This window comes from Nesoenas mayeri, assembly GCF_963082525.1.
Source record: "Nesoenas mayeri genome assembly, chromosome: 3".
Classification (NCBI taxonomy): domain Eukaryota; kingdom Metazoa; phylum Chordata; class Aves; order Columbiformes; family Columbidae; genus Nesoenas; species Nesoenas mayeri.
Genome location: NC_137544.1, coordinates 101,315,140 through 101,322,958, shown reverse-complemented (window position 1 = coordinate 101,322,958; position 7,819 = coordinate 101,315,140).

Below are 7,819 nucleotides of genomic sequence, written 5' to 3'. Positions count from 1 at the left end.
GGGGAAAGTGCAGTGCACCTGCCACGGCATTAGGTTTTGAAACCCTGTCATCTGAAGCTCTTGCCATCTTTACCACCATATATAGTTCCATCCATCTATATAATACCTGATGCTTTATGCACCAAAAACGTGTTGATATTGCTATACCAGAGAAATTAGTTTATGTTTCAGTTTGTGTTCTACACTTCAAAGAAAGCAATCACCTCATATAAATAGTATAACCTTAACACCTAATTACAAAGAAGGGCAAAGCTTTTAAATGGCACTAAACATCATAAAAAGGAATAATTAATATTATGGCAACTACTCTGTTAATGAAGAATAGACCTGGATGGATTTGCTTTTCATGAGCAAGCATGAAGAATTAAATGACTCCCATGGGGATCCAAATACCTGAAAGTCATCTTACTCAGAAAAAAAAAAACCCAGAACTCCTGTGTAGCTAAGTAGAGTTTCAGCCATTGCTCTGGGGAGCTTCTGTCTGGAGACCTTGCATGGAGAAGGCAGGAACATAAAGAAAAGAAGAAGGCAGTATCATTTCAAAGGCTTTTCCAACCCACACTGTTGCCAGATGCAAAGTGTCATTGGCAGACTGCTGCCCTCTCCTCCAGGCTACAGGGGGCTTTCTCCCTCTCTCATCTCTTCTGTCTCCAAACAGATTGTCATAGGGTAACTCACCCCAATTCCAAACAAGCCTTTTTCTTATCACCCTTCTTCTCCTGCCTTTACTTGTCCAGTGGCTCTTGACCCACAGCTTCCCCTCCATGGACTACAGAACGGAAGGACTGCCACCAAAGTCACACACCCTGGCATGTACCAGCATGGACTTATCCTGATTTTATTTCCTTCTCCTGCTTTTAAGAACTGCTGATTTTCTTCTTGTTTGTTCTTCGGGGTTTGGGGGGTTTTTGTTGTTGGGGGCAGGGGTAGGTGGGGTGGGGTGTTTGTTTGGGTTTTTTGTTGTTTGTTTGTTCTGTTTTGGTTTGGTTTTTTTTTAAGATAAGGGAGAACAGCTAATGCAGCCTAATCTAGTTTAGTCTTCAGTTCAAACTAATCCTGTTGTTGTTTGGAATTTCAGGGTGGCAACAGTATGCAGTAATGGTGATCATGCTTTTTCTAGACAGCTTTAGATTTGTTATCGTCTCACCCGGTAAGAGCTGAGAGATAATCAACTACAAAAATGTAGCACCAAAAAGGAAAAAAGGATCACATGCAGGGAGAAACCTGAACAAACCTGAACTGTTGCCTGCACTGACAGCCAAATGAGCAGCTGATATAATTGGCACGACTCAGTGGTAATGCGGCTATAGGTGAACGGAGTTATTTTTGTGACGACATGAAAAAAGTAGAAAATAAACATGGAAATAAGAGAGGAGAACAGCTCAGATCCAAATCTCTGCTTCTTCAAAGCCTCCCAATGCTGAATGCTGTCTAGTAGGTTTTTCTCTCTGTTCCCTTTCTTCTGGCTGCACTAATTCAAACTGTATGGCTGGTGCTTTACATTGGAGATTATTATAAAAGTTTTGCAACTTGATACTGTGGTTTTAAGATGTGCATCAGAACAGATCCCAAATAAATTTACAAAAATGCTAGTGTAACAATGACACAATTATCCTTCTGTAGCTTTTGCATGGCTTTGTTACCAAATGAAGTTAGCACAAACCACTGTATCTCTATCAAGAAACAAAAAATGCATAGATATATAAGATGCAGGTAAATCAGTTCTTCCCAAATTCATATTTGACCACATGTTATTAAGTTAAGGATTTGCATGGCATTTGGTTAGGAACCAATATAAAAATCTAAACAACTTAGAAAGCTATTACATAGTGCTATATAATCATACCATTACCTTTTTCTGTTATTCTGCTTTCAGGATAGTAAAGGTAGAGGTATTTGCACTGGAAGCAATCTCAAACATCAGCTCTATTCATGCCATAGCCTTTCCAAGAATACTTGTGAATGCACTTGCTTCAGCTCTTTCATTTTTCTCTCTCATGGGGACTCCATTCTGATTCCTCCTTCTTTCCTTGTGTCCTGAAGGAACACATAAAGCTGCTCTTTCTGCAAGGAAAAAGGTAGCGCCATTTTTTCACTTTTTACATGGTTAATTAAATGCTTCTAGGCAAACACACTGTGTCTACACCAACCCTGCAGAGACATGAGACACAAGGTCCTGGATCCCCCTGGGCCATGGAAGCAGATTTCTTCTGCACCTGGGTGGAAAGCTCAGCTGCTCAGCTTGGATAAGGGAAGGCACATCCCTTCTGGTTTGAAAGGGGCTGCATCTTGCTACTTGCTCCTGTCAATCCAGCACAGGGAGGTACGGCACTTCCTAGGCAAGCACAAGATCGCTGCTGCCGAGGCTGAGCCCACACCCAGAAACACACGCCCCAAACCCCTGGGAAGTTTTTCTAAGAAACAGTGAAGCGCCTTTGAGTTAAATTGCAGCTGAGCAGCAGTCTGGAGATTGCAATTTTGAATTTAAGTGTCCTTTGGGGAAGCGGAGTCCAAGAGACTTGCTTGTATAATAGCTGCAAGTTCAGTGGTAGGAAGGGATTCGTGTCCTGCTGTCCCTGTACAGGTCCCTATGTACTGGGCTGTGCTGCCCACCCCAAAGGCATGATGGAAGTCGAATGTATGCTTCCTAATTCTGCTCTTGGCTGCCTCTGCCAAACTGGCAAAAAGGGACAGAAAGTGAGATTTTTGGAACTTTTCCAGTGGGAAAATGAATGGGGCTGAGCACCTTAATTTACACAGACCAGCCTTCAGTGAGTAACGAATTTGTGAGCTGGAGGTGAAAGACGCTGGGCCCTCTTATGCAGAACCTCAGGTATCATAATACGAAGAAAATTAACTGTGTCAAGTGTGCTGTGGGCATAGAAAAATTAATCATGAGTTTATACTTAAAGGTGATGAATACCATTCATGCTCAGAATGGTGTTGCAAATCAAACACTGCATATTGCACTTCGTATTTGCTAGCCTCTTCTTGTCCAGGGGATGAAAAGAAAAGCACTCATAAACAATTTAAATTGTTTTAGGTCCTGGAATTGTTTCACTTCACATTCTTTTGCTGTAAATTACTGTCTAATGAAAATCAAGGGCCAAATGTAGTCACAGGACTAGTGGCAAGTACAATTTAGCTATAATCAGAAAAGTACAAAAATCTCCATGTGTTCAGCTGAAGAACAGATGTTCCACTAAGTCTTATGTAGTCCAGTTCTCCAATTAGCCAGGTATCACTTTTTTCCTGTAATCTCCTCTAAACTGTGTTGACAGTAATAAAAATAAAGTATATGTTTCCGTTAATTAAAACTTTTCATTAGTTATATAGGTCAGTACAAAACAAAAAAAAAGTAGTTCAAACTCCACCCTCCCTATGCTGCCAGTTTTTCTAAGGAAATGTAATTAGCACTAATTGGTAAAACTACACTGATGGCTGGTTATTAATGTTTGTGTATTGGTCCCAGATGTGGTTTTACACCTGTCAGTGGTAATGGCTCAGTGAAGGAAAAATAATTCTCCTTTCATATTCCTGTCATTTTCTTCAGGGTGTCTTCCCACCTTCAAAAAAGAGTGATTATGTTTAGGGAAGGGAAAGCCTCTTCTTGAATCCTGACTTTGTAAGAAACTAAATGCCTTCAACTCTCATCTGAATTTGGTAGGAGTTGAAAGCAGCCAGCACTTAGTATCTGCAGAACCAGGAGTCAACTATTTTAGGGCTGCTTTTCTTGAGCCATCGTAATTGTTAGTGGTTCAGAATTTATCAAAATAATTGTCCTCCTAATTGCATACCTGTTCTTGAAAGCACACTTAGGAGGCAAACCTCTCTCTAAGCAATCACCTTAAAGTATTCTGCTTAGAATAATTGCTTTCCTGCAATTACTGAATGGACGGCAATCACGTTCTTCAGGCAGATGTAGGTAGGAACACTGGCCTTTTTAGACAGAGATGAAATGGAGTGATGAAATCAAGATTTCCGATACAAATATACCCAGAGAGGTGCTGGGGGGTATCCTCTTGCAAAGTCAAGCAAAGGCAATCCCACAGTGAAGAGGAGGGTCTCCAGGAATGCTCTAGTAGTGACAAAAGTACACTTGGAAATAGATTGGAAAATACTAAGGAACTTGTTCATTCATTAATATTAACAGTAAGACATCAACATTAACACCTAAGAAGATAAAACCTTTATTTCAAAGCATCTGTGTTTAATAATGTATGCCTCCCCGGGTCACCCAGGCACATCTTCTTTTTGTGACATCTTGGCTTATTAATATTTTTAAATTAAAACAGAAATCTAGCATACTCTATGTATGAAGAAATTGTCTGAATGGCTTATCTGATCTATATGGGGGGCTAACAAATGAGTAACATCAGCAGCCACATGTTTATTTGAAAATGCTTGAAAACTTGAGCCTGTTAAAAATATAATAAATGCCACATATCTTAGGCTATTATCTGCTATAAGGACATGACTAGGTCATTATTAAATCTTAGCCCTTAATAGTTTTGTGCCTTACACGGCATGCAGAACTCCCCTTAACACACTCCTGCATTTCATTTGATAATGCTTGAGCTTTTTTCTTCTTTTACATGCAGAATTGTGTTTAACAACATGATACCTGTGGGCTGAGGGGCTGGGAACCAACAGTTCTTCCTCGTCATTGATGAAAAGTAAGCTGGGCTGTGGCCTGGAGATCTGGAGGATGTGTTGCAACAATTCGTAATTTGAGCCTGGAATTATGTTCTGCCAGCCAAATCTCAATGCTAGTCATTGCCATTTTATATTTTGAAATAATTAATTGCAGACTTGCGTGCTAAGCTGTTCTTTTCCCTATGGACTGACCACCCCTACACTCATTCAACTGCAACTAACTTGCCCTGGTGTCTTTTTTATTGTCTCACACTGTCACAAAGACATTCCCTTGTTACCCTCAGCTACAATCACCAGTACATCCTTTTCACCCCAGCTGGAATCTAACTAAAGGACTAAACTTAACAAGCCAACAGACACATCACTAGGACAATTCCTTCTGACCATGCTTTTGAGCAGGTAAGATACAGAGAAGGAATATCTTAATGGAATATATATATATATATAGAAATGAAAAACAAACAATCAGAGACCAACAGCAACAAAAAATAATTAATCACACAAAGATACAGTACCCAACATTTTGGGTTACATTTTTGCTAGCAAATTTAAGGTGTTCATAGCCACTCTGATGCAGTGAGGCCAACCATCACAGAATGGTTGATGTTCATAACATTAAAATTCTTTGCTTTCCAGAACTGAGAAGCTGTACACAAACCACCTATGGGGAACAGTCTCTGGCCCACAGCATCTCCTGAACCAGGCTTGGAAGAGTGTTAGATAGCCCAAGCTAACGCTGTGATAAAAAAATTAACAATACAGAGAAATGACATTTGGTGTCACAGAATCATAGAACAGTTTGGGTTGGAAGGACCTTCAAAGCTCATCTAGTCCGACCCCCCTGCAATGAGCAGGGACATCTTCAACCAGATCAGGTTGCTCAGAGCCCCGTCCAGCCTGGCCTGGAATGTTCCCAGGGATGGGGTGTCCTAGAACTGTTTAATTTACTTATGTAGATGTAGCTTCATTGTCTATAGCATCTGTACACTGAGAAAAGCAAAGAGATAGAGATTGGAGCTCTATCAGACCAAGGAATTTGGTTTCCCAATTCCTGGATGAGAGCTCTGTTTTGTTGTCCAGCAAAGATGGACAGAATCACATTATTCTCACCTAGTTTGCACACAGTTTGGTCTGTGGAAAGCGTGAGCTGCCTGGCACCAAGGAGTGCGCTGATGGTGCACATCACATGTGGCCCCACCTGTGTCTCCTGGTCCTGAACAGGTTCAGGCTCTTGAGCTGCTGAGCATGGGACAATGCTTGAATAACTGCAATAGTGAGTGTCCAAAGCTTCGGGTAAAAAAAGGAAGAACCACATGAATTTTGGCATATCCCAGGCTAAGAAATAGCTGTTTTGGTTATGGGAGGAAAGCTGTATTGTGAATTTGGACCTAAAAGCCTCCCTTCCATCTGACTCCTACCTTAGGTACTGAAGAGCTCTTTGGATGTGTCTGCTCTATTTTCACTCACAGCTCTTGGTCCCAGATTGTCTACACTGGACACATGTTAACTCATTCCCTAGCAATATTTTTGGAGTGAATGAATTTGTTCCTTTTGAAACAATACCTGTCTGCAGTTCTGGAAATAATTTACTCCACAGACATTCCCAATAAGCACTGTGAATGTAACTACACCAGATTTGGCTTCCCCTGGCCTCCTTTTGTCCTGGTTTTGCATCTTCGAGCATCCTTGAGCACTTTCCTGTGCTGCAGCACCAGCCGTGCAACACCAATCATCGGGGTCACACTGCGAGAGCACCACTCCGACCGGTGATGGCACAGACTCTCGTGTTGTCTTGGATGCTTTGAACAGAACTTCCCCCACCTTCACACACACACACACACACACACACAGAAGGATTATATTGTATTAAGGACTCAGGGCCCAGTGCTGTGTAGGGTGGGTATGGTCTTCACGTTCTTTACTCCTGAGAAGAGTCAATGTGACTGCTCTTGTCACTTGGCCTGGAGTGAGGGGCCACTTTCTGGGCTGGATGCACTTGGCTGCACTTTTTAACCTAGCCTTTTGTTCAGCATGGATCTCAGAACAAGATAATCAAATAACTGAGTGTACATGAGAAGATGAAAATAAGTGAATTAAATAAATGAGTGTGCATGGCAAGATAAAAATAAAATCCTGTGACTTTAAATATGTGCACAATGTTTTACTCATGAAGAAGATTACGAAGCTCTGTGAGAAGATAAGTCCACGAACAGCCAGAATCTAGCTGGGATGCCCACCCTACACTTGCTATAATAGAAGCAGCCAGGAGCCTGCTGTGTGCAGCAGCTGGAGGGGAGCTGAAGCCCTTTCCCTCTGACGAGGGCAAAGCCAGCTAGAAATGCCTCGCATCACATGGCAGTACCTATGACCTGCTGAGAGGAAGCGGAGATCTCCCCCTGCCACCACCACCACCTTGATGTTTATAGATCCGAATAGCAGGAATCTGCTTTTGGTGGACACAGACAGGTACTGGCGCTTTCTTCTTCATTCTGGGGAATGGCTGCTAATGAGAGGTGATTTTAGCCACAACTATGGTGTGGGGAGATGAAGGCAGCTCTGAGGATGTACAGAGAAAAAAAACCAAAACCAACCTCATGTAATGTTTCTGACTTACTTCCAGTCTGTCTGTGCCAGCGCTGATGAGGGGTTATTTCCCCCAGAGGCAATTCAGGATTAGACCCTACATGTTTGAGGCACAGTTTACAAACTTGCTTAAAGTAAATAGCAGAGGGGCAACCAAGTGTGGGAAGGCACAAAATCACAAAATCTGTGGCTGTGAAACACTGGGAGGGATTGTCAGGGGAGAAATCCTCCTGTATTTTACAATCTGTGCTGTGTAACAGCAGCTCGGAGCTCTAGATCTGGCCTGTTCATCACTGTTCTGGCCCCACTTCAGCTCAGGGGGATGCACTAAAATTGATTACAGATGTCAGTTCTGGTCACTGAGCTGTTGTAGCCCTTCAGGCAATCTAAACTTTCCAGAAACAAAGTCCAAGCTGATGAGGAGCAGCTCGCTCCCCTCTGCCTCTCTGTGGTCACGCTTGCCTCAGGCTCCATCCTTCTCCACCTCTTGCTGCACCTGCCTCAGTTTGAGTTTTCCTGGGCTGCAGGAGTCCTTTCCCACTCCTGGCTGACAGCAAACTACTTCACACCCTGAGGGCCA